Here is a 20,633-nt window from a genome sequence, read left to right as displayed (position 1 = left end):
CTTTGCATGTATGAGTTCCTGGGTTCAATCCCCAGCTTCTCCATTGAAAATAATTGCATTGACCCAACTCCTACTTTACAGAATGTTGAAATTTTAAGCAGGAAACAGAGATGTGCTAAATAATTTGGTCTTGTAATCTGAAGAACATGCATTCAATCCCTGTTTGTACATTCATAGAACAGAAGTGGCATTGTTGCCAACTTTTATGGCGTCATTTTCAAAAACTGAAGTTCATGGGTTCGATCCCAGTCTGTACCTGGTTTAAGAATTGCTGCTATCATTTCATAGTAGTTTCAATGGAGTGGTGTATATAAAAAGTACATTGTATTAATATTGCATTTTATCTGCAATTGAAATGGGATGGAAGCTCAGAGGGGGAGTGCATGCAAAATATGTATGAGGTCCTCGGTTCAATCCCAAGATTCTCCACTGAGTTTATTTGTGTGCCAAATTCACATTTACACAAGTACTACTTTCCAGAATGTTGATGTAAAATTTGTAGAGTAGAGTGGCATGGTGGCCAAGTGGTAAGGTGTCGGTCTCGTAAATCGAAGCTCATGGGTTCAAGTCCCGTCCGTGCCTGTATGAAAGACATCTGATATCATGGACCTGTGCTCTTATTGGAGGACTTTCCAGAAAAAGCAAGGTGTATCAATATTACAACACAGCTATTATAGTAATGGGATGTATCTCTATGGTAGATCCAGTACTTTACATGTATGCGGTCCAACGTTAATCCCCAACTTCTCTGTTGATTGTATTTAGTTGTTAAATTATCTTTTCCACAACTCCCACTTTCCAGAATGTTGACATTCTAAGAAGGAAATAGATATGCTAAATCATCTGTTTCTGTAAACTGAAGCACATTGGTTCAATCCTTGTTCCACGTTTATGGAAGATAGCTGATATTATGGAAATGTACATTCATTAGAACAGTGTAAAGAAAAGGTAAATTGTATTGATATGACCACTGCGACCTGTATGCTCTACTCGGCTGGCCCTCGCTACCTATTCGTCACCAGACCCACTGGCTCCAGGTCATCTATAAGTCTATGCTAGGTAAAGCTCCGCCTTATCTCAGCTCACTGGTCACGATAACAACACCGACCCGTAGCACGCGCTACAGCAGGTATATCTCACTGGTCATCCCCAAAGCCAACACCTCTTTTGGCCGCCTTTCCTTCCAGTTCTCTGCTGCCAATGACTGGAACGAATTGCAAAAATCGCTGAAGCTGGAGACTTATATTTCCCTCACTAACTTTAAACATCAGCTATCTGAGCAGCTAACCGATCGCTGCAGCTGTACATAGCCCATCTGTAAATAGCCCACCCAATCTACCTACCTCATCCACATATTGTTTTTATTTACTTTCTGCTCTTTTGCACACCAGTATTTTTACTTGCACATCATCATCTGCTCATCTATCACTCCAGTATTAATTTGCTAAATTGTAATTACTTCGCTACTATGGCCTATTTTTTGCCGTACCTCCTCATGCCATTTGCACACACTGTATATAGACTTTCTTTTTTTCTATTGTGTTATTGACTGTACGCTTGTTTATTCCATTTGTAACACTCTGTTGTTGTTTGTGTCGCACTGCTTTGCTTTATCTTGGCCAGGTCGCAGTTCTAAAGGAGAACTTGTTCTCCACTAGCTTACCTGGTTAAATAAAGATGAAATAAAATAAAAAAAATAAACATTTTTTTATTTCCAAGAAAGGGGATGTAGCTCAGTGGTAGAGCGCATGCTTCGCATGTATGAGGTCCTGGGTTCAATCCCCAGCTTCTCCATTGAAAATTATTGCATTGACCCAACTCCTACTTTACAGAATGTTGAAATTTTAAGCAGGAAACAGAGATGTGCTAAATAATTTAGTCTTGTAATCTGAAGAACATGCGTTCAATCCCTGTTTGTACATTCATAGAACAGACGTGGCATTGTTGCCAACTTTTATGGCGTCATTTTCAAAAACTGAAGTTCATGGGTTCGATCCCAGTCTGTACCTGGTTTAAGAATTGCTGCTATCATTTCATTGTAGTTTCAATGGAGTGGTGTATATAAAAAGTACATTGTATTGATATTGCATTTTATCTGCAAATGAAATGGGATGGAAGCTCAGAGGGGGAGTGCATGCAAAATATGTATGAGGTCCTCGGTTCAATCCCAAGATTCTCCACTGAGTTTATTTGTGTGCCAAATTCACATTTACACAACTACTACTTTCCAGAATGTTGATGTATAATTTGTAGAGTAGGGTGGCCAAGTGGTAAGGCGTCGGTCTCGTAAACCGAAGATCATGGGTTCAAATCCCGTCCGTGCCTGTATTAAAGACATCTGATATCATGGAAATGTGCTCTTATTGGAGGATTTTCCAGAAAAAGCAAGGTGTATCAATATTGCAACACAGCTATTATAGTAAGGGGATGTATCTCTATGGTAGATCCAGTACTTTACATGTATGCGGTCCAACGTTATTCCCCAACTTCTCTGTTGATTGTATTTAGTTGTTAAATTATCTTTTGCACAACTCCCACTTTCCAGAATGTTGACATTCTAAGAAGGAAATATATATGCTAAATCATCTGTTTCTGTAAACTGAAGCACATTGGTTCAATCCTTGTTCCACGTTTATGGAAGATAGCTGATATTATGGAAATGTACATTCATTAGAACAGTGTAAAGAAAAGGTAAATTGTATTGATATGACCACTGCGACCTGTATGCTCTAGTCGGCTGGCCCTCGCTACCTATTCGTCACCAGACCCACTGGCTCCAGGTCATCTATAAGTCTATGCTAGGTAAAGCTCCGCCTTATCTCAGCTCACTGGTCACGATAACAACACCCACCCGTAGCACGCGCTCCAGCAGGTGTATCTCACTGGTCATCCCCAAAGCCAACACCTCCTTTGACCGCCTTTCCTTCCAGTTTTCTGCTGCCAATGACTGGAACGAATTGCAAAAATCGCTGAAGCTGGAGACTTATATTTCCTTCACTAACTTTAAACATCAGATATCTGAGCAGCTAACCGATCGCTGCAGCTGTACATAGCCCATCTGTAAATAGCCCACCCAATCTACCTACCTCATCCACATATTGTTTTTATTTACTTTCTGCTCATTTGCACACCAGTATTTCTACTTGCACATCATCATCTGCTCATCTATCACCCCAGTGTTAATTTGCTAAATTGTAATTACTTCGCTACTATGGCCTATTTATTGCCTTACCTCCTCATGCCATTTGCACACACTGTATATAGACTTTCTTTTTTTCTATTGTGTTATTGACTGTACGCTTGTTTATTCCATTTGTAACACTGTGTTGTTGTTTGTGTCGCACTGCTTTGCTTTATCTTGGCCAGGTCGCAGTTCTAAATGAGAACTTGTTCTCCACTGGCTTACCTGGTTAAATAAAGATGAAATAAAATGTAAAAAAGAAAAAAAATATATTTCCCAGAAAGGGGATGTAGCTCAGTGGTAGAGCGCATGCTTTGCATGTATGAGGTCCTGGGTTCAATCCCCAGCTTCTCCATTTAAAATTATTGCATTGACCCAACTCCGACTTTAAGAATGTTGAAATTCAAAGAAGGAAACAGAGATGTGCTAAATAATTTGGTCTTGTTATCTGAAGAACATGTGTTCAATCCCTGTTCGTACATTTATAGAACAGAAGTGGCATTGTTGCCAACTTGTATGGTGTCATTTTCAAAAACTGAAGTACATGGGTTCGATCCCAGTCTGTACCTGGTTTAAGAATTGCTGCTATCATTTCATTGTAGTTTCAATGGAGTGGTGTATATAAAAAGTACATTGTATTGATATTGCATTTTATCTGCAAATGAAATGGGATGGAAGCTCAGAGGGGGAGTGCATGCAAAATATGTATGAGGTCCTCGGTTCAATCCCAAGATTGTCCACTGAGTTTATTTGTGTGCCAAATTCACATTTACACAACTACTACTTTCCTGAATGTTGATGTATAATTTGTAGAGTAGAGTGGCATGGCGGGCAAGTGGTAAGGCGGTGGTCTCGTGAACCGAACATCATAGGTTCAAATCCCGTCCGTGCCTGTGTGAATGACATCTGATATCATGGACCTGTGCTTTTATTGGAGAACTTTGCAGAAAAAGCAAGTTGTATCAATATTTGCATCACAGCTATTATAGTAAGGGGATGTATCTCTATGGTAGAGCCAGTACTTTACATGTATGAGGTCCAACGTTAATCCCCGACTTCTCTATTGAGTGTATTTAGTTGTTAAATTAGCTTTTGCACAACTCCCACTTTCCAGAATGTTGACATTCTAAGAAGGAAATATATATGCTAAATCATCTGTTTCTGTAAACTGAAGCACATTGGTTCAATCCTTGTTCCACGTTTATGGAAGATAGCTGATATTATGGAAATGTACATTCATTAGAACAGTGTAAAGAAAAGGTAAATTGTATTGATATGACCACTGCGACCTGTATGCTCTAGTCGGCTGGCCCTCGCTACCTATTCGTCACCAGACCCACTGGCTCCAGGTCATCTATAAGTCTATGCTAGGTAAAGCTCCGCCTTATCTCAGCTCACTGGTCACGATAACAACACCCACCCGTAGCACGCGCTCCAGCAGGTGTATCTCACTGGTCATCCCCAAAGCCAACACCTCCTTTGACTGCCTTTCCTTCCAGTTTTCTGCTGCCAATGACTGGAACGAATTGCAAAAATCGCTGAAGCTGGAGACTTATATTTCCTTCACTAACTTTAAACATCAGATATCTGAGCAGCTAACCGATCGCTGCAGCTGTACATAGCCCATCTGTAAATAGCCCACCCAATCTACCTACCTCATCCACATATTGTTTTTATTTACTTTCTGCTCATTTGCACACCAGTATTTCTACTTGCACATCATCATCTGCTCATCTATCACCCCAGTGTTAATTTGCTAAATTGTAATTACTTCGCTACTATGGCCTATTTATTGCCTTACCTCCTCATGCCATTTGCACACACTGTATATAGACTTTCTTTTTTTCTATTGTGTTATTGACTGTACGCTTGTTTATTCCATTTGTAACACCGTGTTGTTGTTTGTGTCGCACTGCTTTGCTTTATCTTGGCCAGGTCGCAGTTCTAAATGAGAACTTGTTCTCCACTGGCTTACCTGGTTAAATAAAGATGAAATAAAATGTAAAAAATAAAAAATAAAAAATTCCTAGAAAGGGGATGTAGCTCAGTGGTAGAGCGCATGCTTTGCATGTATGAGGTCCTGGGTTCCATCCCCAGCTTCTCCATTTAAAATTATTGCATTGACCCAACTACGACTTTAAGAATGTTGAAATTCAAAGCAGGAAACAGAGATGTGCTAAATAATTTGGTCTTGTTATCTGAAGAACATGCGTTCAATCCCTGTTAGTACATTTATAGAACAGAAGTGGCATTGTTGCCAACTTTTATGGCGTCATTTTCAAAAACTGAAGTTCATGGGTTCGATCCCAGTCTGTACCTGGTTTAAGAATTGCTGCTATCATTTCATTGTAGTTTCAATGGAGTGGTGTATATAAAAAGTACATTGTATTGATATTGCATTTTATCTGCAAATGAAATGGGAAGGAAGCTCAGAGGGGGAGTGCATGCAAAATATGCATGAGGCCCTCGGTTCAATCCCAAGATTCTCCACTGAGTTAATTTGTTTGCCAAATTCACATTTACACAATTTCTACTTGCCAGAATGTTGATGTATTATTTGTAGAGTAGAGTGGTCTGGTGGCCAAGTGGTAAGGCGTCTGTCTCGTAAACTGAAGATCGTGGGTTCAAATCCCGTCCGTGCCTGTATGAAAGACATCTGATATCATGAACCTGTGCTTTTATTGGAGGACTTTGCAGAAAAAGTAAGTTGTATCAATATTGCAACACAGCTATTATAGTAAGGGGATGTATCTCTATGGTAGATCCAGTACTTTACATGTATGCGGTCCAACGTTAATCCCCAACTTCTCTGTTGATTGTATTTAGTTGTTAAATTATCTTTTGCACAACTCCCACTTTCCAGAATGTTGACATTCTAAGAAGGAAATAGATACGCTAAATCATCTGTTTCTGTAAACTGAAGCACATGGGTTCAATCCTTGTTCGACGTATATGGAAGATAGCTGATATTATGGAAATGTACATTCATTAGAACAGTGTAAAGAAAAGGTCAATTGTATTGATATGACCACTGCGACAAGAATGCTCTAGTCGGCTGGCCCTCGCTACATATTCGTCACCAGACCCACTGGCTCCAGGTCATCTATAAGTCTATGCTAGGTAAAGCTCCGCCTTATCTCAGCTCACTGGTCACGATAACAACACCCACCCGTAGCACACGCTCCAGCAGGTATATCTCACTGGTCATCCCCAAAGCCAACACCTCCTTTGGCCGCCTTTCCTTCCAGTTCTCTGCTGCCAATGACTGGAACGAATTGCAAAAATCGCTGAAGCTGGAGACTTATATATCCCTCACTAACTTTTAACATCAGCTATCTGAGCAGCTAACCGATCGCTGCAGCTGTACATAGCCCATCTGTAAATAGCCCACCCAATCTACCTACCTCATCCACATATTGTTTTTATTTACTTTCTGCTCTTTTGCACACCAGTATTTTTACTTGCACATCATCATCTGCTCATCTATCACTCCAGTGTTAATTTGCTAAATTGTAATTACTTCGCTACTATGGCCCATTTATTGCCTTACCTCCTCATGCCATTTGCACACACTGTATATAGACTTTCTTTTTTTCTATTGTGTTATTGACTGTACGCTTGTTTATTCCATTTGAAACTCTATGTTGTTGTTTGTGTCGCACTGCTTTGCTTTATCTTGGCCAGGTCACAGTTCTAAATGAGAACTTGTTCTCCACTAGCTTACCTGGTTAAATAAAGATGAAATAAAATTAAAAAAAGAAAAAAAAAATTTTTCCCAGAAAGGGGATGTAGCTCAGTGGTAGAGCGCATGCTTTGCATGTATGAGGTCCTGGGTTCAATCCCCAGCTTCTCCATTTAAAATTGTTGTATTGACCCAACTCCTACTTTACAGAATGTTTAAATTCTAAGCAGGAAACAGAGATGTGCTAAATAATTTGGTCTTGGAATCTGAAGAACATGCGTTCAATCCCTGTTCGTACATTTATAGAACAGAAGTGGCATTGTTGCCAACTTTTATGGCGTCATTTTCAAAAACTGAAGTTCATGGGTTCGATCCCAGTCTGTATCTGGTTTAAGAATTGCTGCTATCATTTCATTGTAGTTTCAATGGAGTGGTGTATATAAAAAGTACATTGTATTGATATTGCATTTTATCTGCAAATGAAATGGGATGGAAGCTCAGAGGGGGAGTGCATGCAAAATATGTATGAGGTCCTCGGTTCAATCCCAAGATTCTCCATTTAGTTTATTTGTGTGCCAAATTCACATTTACACAACTACTACTTTCCAGAATGTTGATGTAGAGTGGCGTGGTGGCCAAGTGGTAAGGCGTCGGTCTCATAAACCGAAGATCATGGGTTCAAGTCCCGTCTGTGCCTGTACGAAAGAAATCTGATATCATGGACCTGCACTTTTATTGGAGGACTTTGCAGAAAAAGCAAGTTGTATCAATATGGCAGCACAGATATTATAGTAAGGGGATGTATCTCTATGGTAGAGCCAGTACTTTACATGTATGCGGTCCAACGTTAATCCCCAACTTCTCTGTTGAGTGTATTTAGTTGTTAAATTAGCTTTTGCACAACTCCCACTTTCCAGAATGTTGACATTCTAAGAAGGAAATAGATATGCTAAATCATCTGTTTCTATAAACTGAAGCACATGGGTTCAATCCTTGTTCGACATTTAAGGAAGATAGCTGATATTATGGAAATGTACTTTCATTAGAACAGTGTAAAGAAAAGGTAAATTGTATTGATATGACCACTGCGACCTGTATGCTCTAGTCGGCTGGCCATCGCTACCTATTTGTCACCAGACCCACTGGCTCCAGGTCATCTGTAAGTCTATGCTAGGTAAAGCTCCGCCTTATCTCAGCTCACTGGTCACGATAACAACACCCACCCGTAGCACGCGCTCCAGCAGGTATATCTCACTGGTCATCCCCAAAGCCAACACCTCCTTTGGCCGCCTTTCCTTCCAGTTCTCTGCTGCCAATGACTGGAACGAATTGCAAAAATCGCTGAAGCTGGAGACTTATATTTCCCTCACTAACTTTAAACATCAGCTATCTGAGCAGCTAACCGATCGCTGCAGCTGTACATAGCCCATCTGTAAATAGCCCACCCAATCGACCTACCTCATCCACATATTGTTTTTATTTACTTTCTGCTCTTTTGCACACCAGTATTTCTACTTGCACATCATCATCTGCTCATCTATCACTCCAGTGTTAATTTGCTAAATTGTAATTACTTCGCTACTATGGCCTATTTATTGTCTTACCTCCTCACGCCATTTGCACACACTGTATATAGACTTTCTTTTTTTCTATTGTGTCATTGACTGTACGCTTGTTTATTCCATTTGTAAAACTGTGTATTTGTTTGTGTCGCACTGCTTTGCTTTATCTTGGCCAGGTTGCAGTTCTAAATGAGAAGTTGTTATCCACTAGCTTACCTGGTTAAATAAAGGTGTATTAAAATAAAATAAGAAACATTTTTCTATTTTCCAGAAAGGGGATGTAGCTCAGTGGTAGAGCGCATGCTTTGCATGTATGAGGTCCTGGGTTCAATCCCCAGCTTCTCCATTTAAAATTATTGCATTGACCCAACTCCTACTTTACAGAATGTTGAAATTTTAAGCAGGAAACAGAGATGTGCTAAATAATTTGGTCTTGTAATCTGAAGAACATGCGTTCAATCCATGTTTGTACATTTATAGAACAGAAGTGGCATTGTTGCCAACTTTTATGGCGTCATTTTCAAAAACTGAAGTTCATGGGTTCGATCCCTGTCTGTACCTGGTTTAAGAATTGCTGCTATCTTTTCATTGTAGTTTCAATGGAGTGGTGTATATAAAAAGTACATTGTATTGATATTGCATTTTATCTGCAAATGAAATGGGATGGAAGCTCAGAGGGGGAGTGCATGCAAAATATGTATGAGGTCCTCGGTTCAATTCCAAGATTCTCCACTGAGTTTATTTGTGTGCCGAATTCACATTTACACAACTACTACTTTCCAGAATGTTGATGTATAATTTGTAGAGTATAGTGGCATGGTGGCCAAGTGGTAAGGCGTCAGTCTCGTAAACCGAAGATCATGGGTTCAAATCCTGTCCATGCCTGTATGAAAAACGTCTGATATCATGGACCTCTGCATTTATTGGAGGACTTTGCAGAAAAAGCAAGTTGTATCAATATTGCAACACAGCTATTATAGTAAGGGGATGTATCTCCATGGTAGAGCCAGTACTTTACATGTATGCAGTCCAACGTTAATCCCCAACTTCTCTGTTGAGTGTATTTATATGTTAAACTATCTTTTGCACAACTCCCACTTTCCAGAATGTTGACATTCTAAGAAGGAAATAGATATGCTAAATCATCTCTTTCTGTAAACTGAAGCACATTGGTTCAATCCTTGTTCCACGTTTATGGAAGATAGCTGATATTATGGAAATGTACATTCATTAGAACAGTGTGAAGAAAAGGTAAATTGTATTGATATGACCACTGCGACCTGTATGCTCTAGTCGGCTGGCCCTCGCTACCTATTCGTCACCAGACCCACTGGCTCCAGGTCATCTATAAGTCTATGCTAGGTAAAGCTCCGCCTTATCTCAGCTCACTGGTCACGATAACAACACCCACCCGTAGCACGCGCTCCAGCAGGTATATCTCACTGGTCATCCCCAAAGCCAACACCTCCTTTGGCCGCCTTTCCTTCCAGTTCTCTGCTGCCAATGACTGGAACGAATTGCAAAAATCGCTGAAGCTGGAGACTTATATTTCCCTCACTAACTTTAAACATCAGCTATCTGAGCAGCTAACCGATCGCTGCAGCTGTACATAGCCCATCTGTAAATAGCCCACCGAATCTACCTACCTCATCCACATATTGTTTTTATTTACTTTCTGCTCTTTTGCACACCAGTATTTCTACTTGCACATCATCATCTGCTCATCTATCACTCCAGTGTTAGTTTGCTAAATTGTAATTACCTCACTACTGTCATGACGTTGGCCTCTTTGGGTACAGGAAGGACAGTTGACCCCCTCCCCTTTGTACCATCACCCAACCTACCTTCCCCCCCAACCCAAGGTTGTAAAAATTCCAAGAGGAGAATCTACTACAACATGTTTCATAGAGAGACAAAGGAATTTCTTCCAACTCATAGAATTGGAGAACCTAGCGACATGTGTGTTCTGGAGAAGATATGGAAGATTGATGAAGACTCCAGCTACGAACTGATCCGCTTGGTACAATTTTGTGATACTCAGAAGAGAAAATATAGCCATATTTCCCTAAAACGGTCTACATGATAGCCTCAGCGATGCGACTGAATCCACATGGTTGTATACAATGTATTATTAAGGATAAAGCTATTTGTAATACATTGAGATGCTATGTACTGATGTTAATGTGATAGAATTATATTTCTGTAACCAAGTCTAGCTCAGTCATAGGCACGCCCCCAGGGACACATACAGGACCAGGCGTCATTTGACAAGCCTGTTCTCTGGGCCCTATAAAACACCCCCTGATTTACATTTCTAGAGACCAGGCCTCCACTCCATCGTGAGTTTGGCACAGATGTTTGACCAGCCAAGTATTCTACTGAAAGTGAACCATACCACGTGGTTAACTTTTAGACTATCGATATCGACAGAATAAGAACAAGTCTTTGATATTAATTATTAGTCTGCAGCTAAGTAAATTATATCATCGAACGCGAAGACCAACCACATCCATTCTATGACGACATTCATGAATGTCGCTCTGACAGATCCATTCTAACCGAGAGAGAGAGAGAACGCTGACAAACTCTCCATCAGAACAAAACTCTCCAACAAGAATCCCGACGACACATGAGAGTAAATATATATTGATTGCAAAGGTTCCCGAATGAGTGAGCCTTCAATTGGCAATGGTTAATATTAATGAACTCTGTGTAACTTCTCAGCTTACCGTTTTATGACCCATTGTCTAACAGACCAGCCATGCTTGTTAGCCAGTAGGGCACATTCCTCTACCCATCATTGGTGACGATAATTACTGTTTGTATGTTTTCTGTTAATTACTTAGTGTAGTAAATAAATGATTTGAAGACAATTGATGTATGGATGATTTTAGTAAAGACTGGGTTCGTGCAGATAACCAAGAATTACAACTTTCATGATGAGACTGAAACAACATACGGGTTAAGATTGACTGCTATCGATGTAAAATATTACTAAGTATTTTAAGAGTTTATTCAGAGGATAACAGCTCTATAAACGTTCTTCTGTGGTGCCCCGACTTTCTAGTTAATTACATTTACATGATTAGTTTAATCAGGTAATATCAATTTCAGAGAAATTATTTTATAAGTTAGCATGTCATATCACTTAATCCGGCATAGCCAAAGACACGACACTACCATGGCCTATTTATTGCCTTACCTCCTCATGCCATTTGCACACACTGTATATAGACTTTCTTTTTTTCTATTGTGTTATTGACTGTACGCTTGTTTATTCCATTTGTAACTCTGTCTTGTTGTTTGTGTCGCACTGCTTTGCTTTATCTTGGCAAGGTCGCAGTTCTCAACGAGAACTTGTTCTCCACGAGCTTACCTGGTTAAATAAAGGTGAAATAAAATAAAATAAGAAAAAAAAACCATCTCCTAGGAAGGGGATGTAGCTCAGTGGTAGAGCGCATGCTTTGCATGTATAAGGTCCTGGGTTCAATCCCCAGTTTCTACTTTAAAAATTATTGCATTGACCCAACTCCTACTTTACAGAATGTTGAAATTTTAAGCAGGAAACAGAGATCTGCTAAATAATTTGGTCTTGTAATCTGAAGAACATGCGTTCAATCCCTGTTTGTACATTCATAGAACAGACGTGGCATTGTTGCCAACTTTTATGGCGTCATTTTCAAAAACTGAAGTTCATGGGTTCGATCCCAGTCTGTACCTGGTTTAAGAATTGCTGCTATCATTTCATTGTAGTTTCAATGGAGTGGTGTATTTAAAAAGTACATTGTATTGATATGGCATTTTATCTGCAAATGAAATGGGATGGAAGCTCAGAGGGGGAGTGCATGCAAAATATGTATGAGGTCCTCGGTTCAATCCCAAGATTCTCCACTGAGTTTATTTGTGTGCCAAATTCACATTTACACAACTACTACTTTCCAGAATGTTGATGTATAATTTGTAGAGTAGAGTGGCATGATGACCAAGTGGTAAGGCGTCGGTCTCGTAAACAGAAGATCATGGGTTCAAGTCCTGTCCAGGCCTGTATGAAAAACATCTGATATCATGGACCTGTGCTTTTATTGGAGGACTTTGCAGAAAAAGCAAGTTGTATCAATATTGCAACACAGCTATTATAGTAAAGGGATGTATCTCTATGGTAGAGCCAGTACTTTACATGTATGCGGTCCAACATTAATCCCAACTTCTCTGTTGAGTGTATTTAGTTGTTAAATTAGCTTTTGCACAACTCCCACTTTCCAGAATGTTGACATTCTAAGAAGGAAATAGATATGCTAAATCATCTGTTTCTGTAAACTGAAGCACATGGGTTCAATCCTTGTTCCACGTTTATGGAAGATAGCTGATATTATGGAAATGTACATTCATTAGAACATTATAAAGAAAAGGTAAATTGTATTGATATGACCACTGCGACCTGTATGCTCTAGTCGGCTGGCCCTCGCTACCTATTCGTCACCAGACCCACTGGCTCCAGGTCATCTATAAGTCTATGCTAGGTAAAGCTCCGCCTTATCTCAGCTCACTGGTCACGATAACAACACCGACCCGTAGCACGCGCTACAGCAGGTATATCTCACTGGTCATCCCCAAAGCCAACACCTCTTTTGGCTGCCTTTCCTTCCAGTTCTCTGCTGCCAATGACTGGAACGAATTGCAAAAATCGCTGAAGCTGGAGACATATTTCCCTCACTAACTTTAAACATCAGCTATCTGAGCAGCTAACCGATCGCTGCAGCTGTACATAGCCCATCTGTAAATATCCCACCCAATCTACCTACCTCATCCACATATTGTTTTTATTTACTTTCTGCTCTTTTGCACACCAGTATTTTTACTTGCACATCATCATCTGCTCATCTATCACTCCAGTATTAATTTGCTAAATTGTAATTACTTCGCTACTAGGGCCTATTTATTGCCTTACCTCCTCATGCCATTTGCACACACTGTATATAGACTTTCTTTTTTTCTATTGTGTTATTGACTGTACGCTTGTTTATTCCATTTGTAACTCTATGTTGTTGTTTGTGTCGCACTGCTTTGCTTTATGTTGGCCAGGTCGCAGTTGTAAATGAGAACTTGTTCTCCACTAGCTTACCTGGTTAAATTAAGATGAAAGAAAATAAAAAAAAGAAACTTTTTTTTCATTACCAGAAAGGGGATGTAGCTCAGTGGTAGAGCGCATGCTTTGCATGTATGAGGTCCTAGGTTCAATCCCCAGCTTCTCCATTTAAAATTATTGCATTGACCCAACTCCTACTTTACAGAATGTTGAAATTTTAAGCAGGAAACAGAGATCTGCTAAATAATTTGGTCTTGTAATCTGAAGAACATGCGTTCAATCCCTGTTTGTACATTCATAGAACAGACGTGGCATTGTTGCCAACTTTTATGGCGTCATTTTCAAAAACTGAAGTTCATGGGTTCGATCCCAGTCTGTACCTGGTTTAAGAATTGCTGCTATCATTTCATTGTAGTTTCAATGGAGTGGTGTATTTAAAAAGTACATTGTATTGATATTGCATTTTATCTGCAAATGAAATGGGATGGAAGCTCAGAGGGGGAGTGCATGCAAAATATGTATGAGGTCCTCGGTTCAATCCCAAGATTCTCCACTGAGTTTATTTGTGTGCCAAATTCACATTTACACAACTACTACTTTCCAGAATGTTGATGTATAATTTGTAGAGTAGAGTGGCATGATGACCAAGTGGTAAGGCGTCGGTCTCGTAAACAGAAGATCATGGGTTCAAGTCCCGTCCATGCCTGTATGAAAGACATCTGATATCATGGACCTGTGCTTTTATTGGAGGACTTTGCAGAAAAAGCAAGTTGTATCAATATTGCAACACAGCTATTATAGTAAAGGGATGTATCTCTATGGTAGAGCCAGTACTTTACATGTATGCGGTCCAACATTAATCCCAACTTCTCTGTTGAGTGTATTTAGTTGTTAAATTAGCTTTTGCACAACTCCCACTTTCCAGAATGTTGACATTCTAAGAAGGAAATAGATATGCTAAATCATCTGTTTCTGTAAACTGAAGCACATGGGTTCAATCCTTGTTCCACGTTTATGGAAGATAGCTGATATTATGGAAATGTACATTCATTAGAACATTATAAAGAAAAGGTAAATTGTATTGATATGACCACTGCGACCTGTATGCTCTAGTCGGCTGGCCCTCGCTACCTATTCGTCACCAGACCCACTGGCTCCAGGTCATCTATAAGTCTATGCTAGGTAAAGCTCCGCCTTATCTCAGCTCACTGGTCACGATAACAACACCCACCCGTAGCACGCGCTACAGCAGGTATATCTCACTGGTCATCCCCAAAGCCAACACCTCCTTTGGCCGCCTTTCCTTCCAGTTCTCTGCTGCCAATGACTGGAACGAATTGCAAAAATCGCTGAAGCTGGAGACATATTTCCCTCACTAACTTTAAACATCAGCTATCTGAGCAGCTAACCGATCGCTGCAGCTGTACATAGCCCATCTGTAAATATCCCACCCAATCTACCTACCTCATCCACTTATTGTTTTTATTTACTTTCTGCTCTTTTGCACACCAGTATTTTTACTTGCACATCATCATCTGCTCATCTATCACTCCAGTATTAATTTGCTAAATTGTAATTACTTCGCTACTATGGCCTATTTATTGCCTTACCTCCTCATGCCATTTGCACACACTGTATATAGACTTTCTTTTTTTCTATTGTGTTATTGACTGTACGCTTGTTTATTCCATTTGTAACTCTATGTTGTTGTTTGTGTCGCACTGCTTTGCTTTATGTTGGCCAGGTCGCAGTTGTAAATGAGAACTTGTTCTCCACTAGCTTACCTGGTTAAATTAAGATGAAAGAAAATAAAAAAAAGAAACTTTTTTTTCATTACCAGAAAGGGGATGTAGCTCAGTGGTAGAGCGCATGCTTCGCATGTATGAGGTCCTGGGTTCAATCCCCAGCTTCTCCATTTAAAATTATTGCATTGACCCAACTCCTACTTTACAGAATGTTGAAATTTTAAGCAGGAAACAGAGATCTGCTAAATAATTTGGTCTTGTAATCTGAAGAACATGCGTTCAATCCCTGTTTGTACATTCATAGAACAGACGTGGCATTGTTGCCAACTTTAATGGCGTCATTTTCAAAAACTGAAGTTCATGGGTTCGATCCCAGTCTGTACCTGGTTTAAGAATTGCTGCTATCATTTCATTGTAGTTTCAATGGAGTGGTGTATTTAAAAAGTACATTGTATTGATATTGCATTTTATCTGCAAATGAAATGGGATGGAAGCTCAGAGGGGGAGTTTATGCAAAATATGTATGAGGTCCTCGGTTCAATCCCAAGATTCTCCACTGAGTTTATTTGTGTGCCAAATTCACATTTACACAACTACTACTTTCCAGAATGTTGATGTATAATTTGTAGAGTAGAGTGGCATGATGACCAAGTGGTAAGGCGTCGGTCTCGTAAACCGAAGATCATGGGTTCAAGTCCCGTCCATGCCTGTATGAAAGACATATGATATCATGGACCTGTGCTCTTATTGGAGGACTTTGCAGAAAAAGCAAGGTGTATCAATATTGCAACACAGCTATTATAGTAAGGGGATGTATCTCTATAGTAGATCCAGTACTTTACATGTATGCGGTCCAACGTTAATCCCCAACTTCTCTGTTGAGTGTATTTAGTTGTTAAATTATCTTTTGCACATCTCCCACTTTCCAGAATGTTGACATTCTAAGAAGGAAATAGATATGCTAAATCATCTGTTTCTGTAAACTGAAGCACATGGGTTCAATCCTTGTTCCACGTTTATGGAAGAAAGCTGATATTATGGAAATGTACATTCATTAGAACAGTGTAAAGAAAAGGTAAATTGTATTGATATGACCACTGCGACCTGTATGCTCTAGTCGGCTGGCCCTCGCTACCTATTCGTCACCAGACCCACTGGCTCCAGGTCATCTATAAGTCTATGCTAGCTAAAGCTCCGCCTTATCTCAGCTCACTGGTCACGATAACAACACCGACCCGTAGCACGCGCTACAGCAGGTATATCTCACTGGTCATCCCCAAAGCCAACACCTCTTTTGGCCGCCTTTCCTTCCAGTTCTCTGCTGCCAATGACTGGAACGAATTGCAAAAATCGCTGAAGCTGGAGACTTATATTTCCCTCACTAACTTTAAACATCAGCTATCTGAGCAGCTAACCGATTGCTGCAGCTGTTCATAGCCCATCTGTAAATAGCCCACCCAATCTACCTAACTCATCCACATATTGTTTTTATTTACTTTCTGCTCTTTTGCACACCAGTATTTCTACTTGCACATCATCATCAGCTCAACTATCACTCCAGTGTTAATTTGCTAAATTTTAATTACTTCGCTACTATGGCCCATTTATTGCCGTACCTCCTCATGCCATTTGCACACACTGTATATAGACTTTCTTTTTTTCTATTGTGTTATTGACTGTACGCTTGTTTATTCCATTTGTAACACTGTGTTGTTGTTTGTGTCGCACTGGTTTGCTTTATCTTGGCCAGGTCGCAGTTCTAAATGAGAACTTGTTCTCCACTGGCTTACCTGGTTAAATAAAGATGAAATAAAATGTAAAAAAGAAAAAAAATATATTTCCTAGAAAGGGGGTGTAGCTCAGTGGTAGAGCGCATGCTTTGCATGTATGAGGTCCTGGGTTCAATCCCCAGCTTCTCCATTTAAAATTATTGCATTGACCCAACTCTGACTTTAAGAATGTTGAAATTCAAAGAAGGAAACAGAGATGTGCTAAATAATTTGGTCTTGTTATCTGAAGAACATGCGTTCAATCCCTGTTCGTACATTTATAGAACAGAAGTGGCATTGTTGCCAACTTGTATGGTGTCATTTTCAAAAACTGAAGTACATGGGTTCGATCCCAGTCTGTACCTGGTTTAAGAATTGCTGCTATCATTTCATTGTAGTTTCAATGGAGTGGTGTATATAAAAAGTACATTGTATTGATATTGCATTTTATCTGCAAATGAAATGGGATGGAAGCTCAGAGGGGGAGTGCATGCAAAATATGTATGAGGTCCTCGGTTCAATACCAAGATTCTCCACTGAGTTTATTTGTGTGCCAAATTCACATTTACACAACTACTACTTTCCAGAATGTTGATGTATAATTTGTAGAGTATGGTGGCCAAGTGGTAAGGCGTTGGTCTCATAAATCGAAGATCATGGGTTCAAATCCTGTCTGTGCCTGTTTGAAAGACATCTGATACCATGGACCTGTGCTTTTATTGGAGGACTTTGCAGAAAAAGCAAGTTGTATCAATATTGCAACACAGCTATTATAGTAAGGGGATGTATCTCTATGGTAGAGCCAGTACTTTACATGTATGCGGTCCAACGTTAATCCCCAACTTCTCTGTTGAGTGTATTTAGTTGTTAAATTATCTTTTGCACAACTCCCACTTTCCAGAATGTTGACATTCTAAGAAGGAAATAGATATGCTAAATCATCTGTTTCTGTAAACTGAAGCACATTGGTTCAATCCTTGTTCCACGTTTATGGAAGATAGCTGATATTATGGAAATGTACATTCATTAGAACAGTGTAAAGAAAAGGTAAATTGTATTGATATGACCACTGCGACCTGTATGCTCTAGTCGGCTGGCCCTCGCTACCTATTCGTCACCAGACCCACTGGCTCCAGGTCATCTATAAGTATATGCTAGGTAAAGCTCCGCCTTATCTCAGCTCACTGGTCACGATAACAACACCGACCCGTAGCACGCGCTACAGCAGGTATATCTCACTGGTCATCCCCAAAGCCAACACCTCTTTTGGCCGCCTTTCCTTCCAGTTCTCTTCTGCTAATGACTGGAACGAATTGCAAAAATCGCTGAAGCTGGAGACTTATATTTCCCTCACTAACTTTAAACATCAGCTATCTGAGCAGCTAACCGATCGCTGCAGCTGTACATAGCCCATCTGTAAATAGCCCACCCAATCTACCTACCTCATCCACATATTGTTTTTATTTACTTTCTGCTCTTTTGCACACCAGTATTTCTACTTGCACATCATCATCAGCTCAACTATCACTCCAGTGTTAATTTGCTAAATTTTAATTACTTCGCTACTATGGCCCATTTAATGCCGTACCTCCTCATGCCATTTGCACACACTGTATATAGACTTTCTTTTTTTCTATTGTGTTATTGACTGTACGCTTGTTTATTCCATTTGTGACTCTGTGTTGTTGTTTGTGTCGCACTGCTTTGCTTTATCTTGGAAAGGTCGCAGTTCTCAACGAGAACTTGTTCTCCACGAGCTTACCTGGTTAAATTAAATGAAGGTGAAATAAAATAAAATAAGAAAAAAAATGATCTCCTAGAAAGGGGATGTAGCTCAGTGGTAGAGTGCGTGCTCTGCATGTATGAGGTCCTGGGTTCAATCCCCAGCTTCTCCATTTAAAATTATTGCATTGACCCAACTCCTACTTTACAGAATGTTGAAATTTTAAGCAGGAAACAGAGATGTGCTAAATAATTTGGTCTCGTAATCTGAAGAACATGCGTTCAATCCCTGTTTGTACATTCATAGAACAGACGTGGCATTGTTGCCAACTTTTATGGCGTCATTTTCAAAAACTGAAGTTCATGGGTTCGATCCCAGTCTGTACCTGGTTTAAGAATTGCTGCTATCATTATATTGTAGTTTCAATGGAGTGGTGTATTTAAAAAGTACATTGTATTGATATTGCATTTTATCTGCAAATTAAATGGGATGGAAGCTCAGAGGGGGAGTGCATGCAAAATATGTATGAGGTCCTCGGTTCAATCCCAAGATTCTCCACTGAGTTTATTTGTGTGCCAAATTCACATTTACACAACTATTACTTTCCAGAATGTTGATGTATAATTTGTAGAGTAGAGTGGCATGGTGGCCAAGTGGTAAGGCGTTGGTCTCGTCAACCGAAGATCATGGGTTCAAGTCCTGTCTGTGCCTGTATTTAAGACATCTGATATCATGGAAATGTGCTTTTATTTGAGGACTTTGCAGAAAAGCAAGTTGTATCAATATTGCAACACAGCTATTATAGTAAGGGGATGTATCTCTATGGTAGAGCCAGTACTTTACATGTATGCGGTCTAACGTTAATCCCCAACTTCTCTGTTGATTGTATTTAGTTGTTAAATTATCTTTTCCACAACTCCCACTTTCCAGAATGTTGACATTCTAAGAAGGAAATAGATATGCTAAATCATCTGTTTCTGTAAACTTAATCACATGGGTTCAACCCTTGTTCGACGTTTATGGAAGATTGCTGATATTATGGAAATGTACTTTCATTACAACAGTGCAAAGAAAAGGTAAATTGTATTGATATGACCACTGCGACCTGTATGCTCTAGTCGGCTGGCCCTCGCTACCTATTCGTCACCAGACCCACTGGCTCCAGGTCATCTATAAGTCTATGCTAGGTAAAGCTCTGCCTTATCTCAGCTCACTGGTCACAATAACAACACCCACCCGTAGCACACGCTCCAGCAGGTATATCTCACTGGTCATCCCCAAAGCCAACACCTCCTTTGGCCGCCTTTCCTTCCAGTTCTCTGCTGCCAATGACTGGAACGAATTGCAAAAATCGCTGAAGCTGGAGACTTATATTTCCCTCACTAACTTTAAACATCAGCTATCTGAGCAGCTAACCGATCGCTGCAGAAAGAAAATAAAAAATTCTTTCCCAGAAAGGGGATGTAGCTCAGTGGTAGAGCGCAAGCTTCGCATGTATGAGGTCCTGGGTTCAATCCCCAGCTTCTCCATTTAAAATTATTGGCTGAGAGGGCCCTAGTGGAGATGGCTGGCTGACAGGGCCCTAGTGGAGACGGCTGTCTGAGAGGGCCCTAGTGGAGATGGCTGGCTGAGAGGGCCCTAGTGGAGACGGCTGGCTGAGAGGGACCTAGTGGAGATGGCTGGCTGAGAGGGTCCTAGTGGAGACGGCTGAAGAGAGAGGGCCCTAGTGAAGCCATCACCCAGCACCCACCACCCAGCACCACCCACCAAGCATTCAGTACCACACACCACCCAGCACCCACCACCCCACCACCCACCACTCAGCACCCACCACCCACCACCCTCATTACCCAGCACCCACCACTGATAAAATAATTTATACGTT

General features: G+C 40.3%; 18 non-coding genes across 18 annotated transcripts; all 18 read left to right on the top strand.

Moving 5' to 3' along the window:
* Positions 1-510: 510 nt before the first annotated feature.
* On the top strand, positions 511-582 carry trnat-cgu (transfer RNA threonine (anticodon CGU)). Its single transcript has one exon. It is a non-coding gene; the product is annotated as a tRNA-Thr (tRNA).
* A 1,140-nt stretch (positions 583-1,722) lies between these two features.
* trnaa-cgc (transfer RNA alanine (anticodon CGC)) lies at positions 1,723-1,794 on the top strand. Its single transcript has one exon. It is a non-coding gene; the product is annotated as a tRNA-Ala (tRNA).
* A 459-nt stretch (positions 1,795-2,253) lies between these two features.
* trnat-cgu (transfer RNA threonine (anticodon CGU)) lies at positions 2,254-2,325 on the top strand. The gene has a single exon. It is a non-coding gene; the product is annotated as a tRNA-Thr (tRNA).
* Positions 2,326-3,464: 1,139 nt separating this feature from the next.
* Positions 3,465-3,536, top strand: trnaa-ugc (transfer RNA alanine (anticodon UGC)). Its single transcript has one exon. It is a non-coding gene; the product is annotated as a tRNA-Ala (tRNA).
* A 1,678-nt stretch (positions 3,537-5,214) lies between these two features.
* Positions 5,215-5,286, top strand: trnaa-ugc (transfer RNA alanine (anticodon UGC)). Its single transcript has one exon. It is a non-coding gene; the product is annotated as a tRNA-Ala (tRNA).
* Positions 5,287-5,752: 466 nt separating this feature from the next.
* trnat-cgu (transfer RNA threonine (anticodon CGU)) lies at positions 5,753-5,824 on the top strand. The gene has a single exon. It is a non-coding gene; the product is annotated as a tRNA-Thr (tRNA).
* A 1,139-nt stretch (positions 5,825-6,963) lies between these two features.
* Positions 6,964-7,035, top strand: trnaa-ugc (transfer RNA alanine (anticodon UGC)). The gene has a single exon. It is a non-coding gene; the product is annotated as a tRNA-Ala (tRNA).
* Positions 7,036-7,488: 453 nt separating this feature from the next.
* On the top strand, positions 7,489-7,560 carry trnam-cau (transfer RNA methionine (anticodon CAU)). Its single transcript has one exon. It is a non-coding gene; the product is annotated as a tRNA-Met (tRNA).
* A 1,139-nt stretch (positions 7,561-8,699) lies between these two features.
* trnaa-ugc (transfer RNA alanine (anticodon UGC)) lies at positions 8,700-8,771 on the top strand. Its single transcript has one exon. It is a non-coding gene; the product is annotated as a tRNA-Ala (tRNA).
* Positions 8,772-9,238: 467 nt separating this feature from the next.
* trnat-cgu (transfer RNA threonine (anticodon CGU)) lies at positions 9,239-9,310 on the top strand. The gene has a single exon. It is a non-coding gene; the product is annotated as a tRNA-Thr (tRNA).
* A 4,296-nt stretch (positions 9,311-13,606) lies between these two features.
* Positions 13,607-13,678, top strand: trnaa-ugc (transfer RNA alanine (anticodon UGC)). Its single transcript has one exon. It is a non-coding gene; the product is annotated as a tRNA-Ala (tRNA).
* Positions 13,679-14,145: 467 nt separating this feature from the next.
* trnat-cgu (transfer RNA threonine (anticodon CGU)) lies at positions 14,146-14,217 on the top strand. Its single transcript has one exon. It is a non-coding gene; the product is annotated as a tRNA-Thr (tRNA).
* Positions 14,218-15,354: 1,137 nt separating this feature from the next.
* Positions 15,355-15,426, top strand: trnaa-cgc (transfer RNA alanine (anticodon CGC)). Its single transcript has one exon. It is a non-coding gene; the product is annotated as a tRNA-Ala (tRNA).
* A 467-nt stretch (positions 15,427-15,893) lies between these two features.
* On the top strand, positions 15,894-15,965 carry trnat-cgu (transfer RNA threonine (anticodon CGU)). The gene has a single exon. It is a non-coding gene; the product is annotated as a tRNA-Thr (tRNA).
* Positions 15,966-17,104: 1,139 nt separating this feature from the next.
* On the top strand, positions 17,105-17,176 carry trnaa-ugc (transfer RNA alanine (anticodon UGC)). Its single transcript has one exon. It is a non-coding gene; the product is annotated as a tRNA-Ala (tRNA).
* A 1,672-nt stretch (positions 17,177-18,848) lies between these two features.
* On the top strand, positions 18,849-18,920 carry trnaa-ugc (transfer RNA alanine (anticodon UGC)). The gene has a single exon. It is a non-coding gene; the product is annotated as a tRNA-Ala (tRNA).
* Positions 18,921-19,387: 467 nt separating this feature from the next.
* Positions 19,388-19,459, top strand: trnat-cgu (transfer RNA threonine (anticodon CGU)). The gene has a single exon. It is a non-coding gene; the product is annotated as a tRNA-Thr (tRNA).
* A 746-nt stretch (positions 19,460-20,205) lies between these two features.
* On the top strand, positions 20,206-20,277 carry trnaa-cgc (transfer RNA alanine (anticodon CGC)). The gene has a single exon. It is a non-coding gene; the product is annotated as a tRNA-Ala (tRNA).
* The last annotated feature ends 356 nt before the right edge of the window (positions 20,278-20,633 follow it).

The sequence above is a fragment of the Salmo trutta genome, unplaced genomic scaffold (genome assembly GCF_901001165.1).
Source record: "Salmo trutta unplaced genomic scaffold, fSalTru1.1, whole genome shotgun sequence".
Classification (NCBI taxonomy): Eukaryota; Metazoa; Chordata; class Actinopteri; order Salmoniformes; family Salmonidae; genus Salmo; species Salmo trutta.
This window is presented reverse-complemented; position numbering and strand designations above follow the sequence as displayed.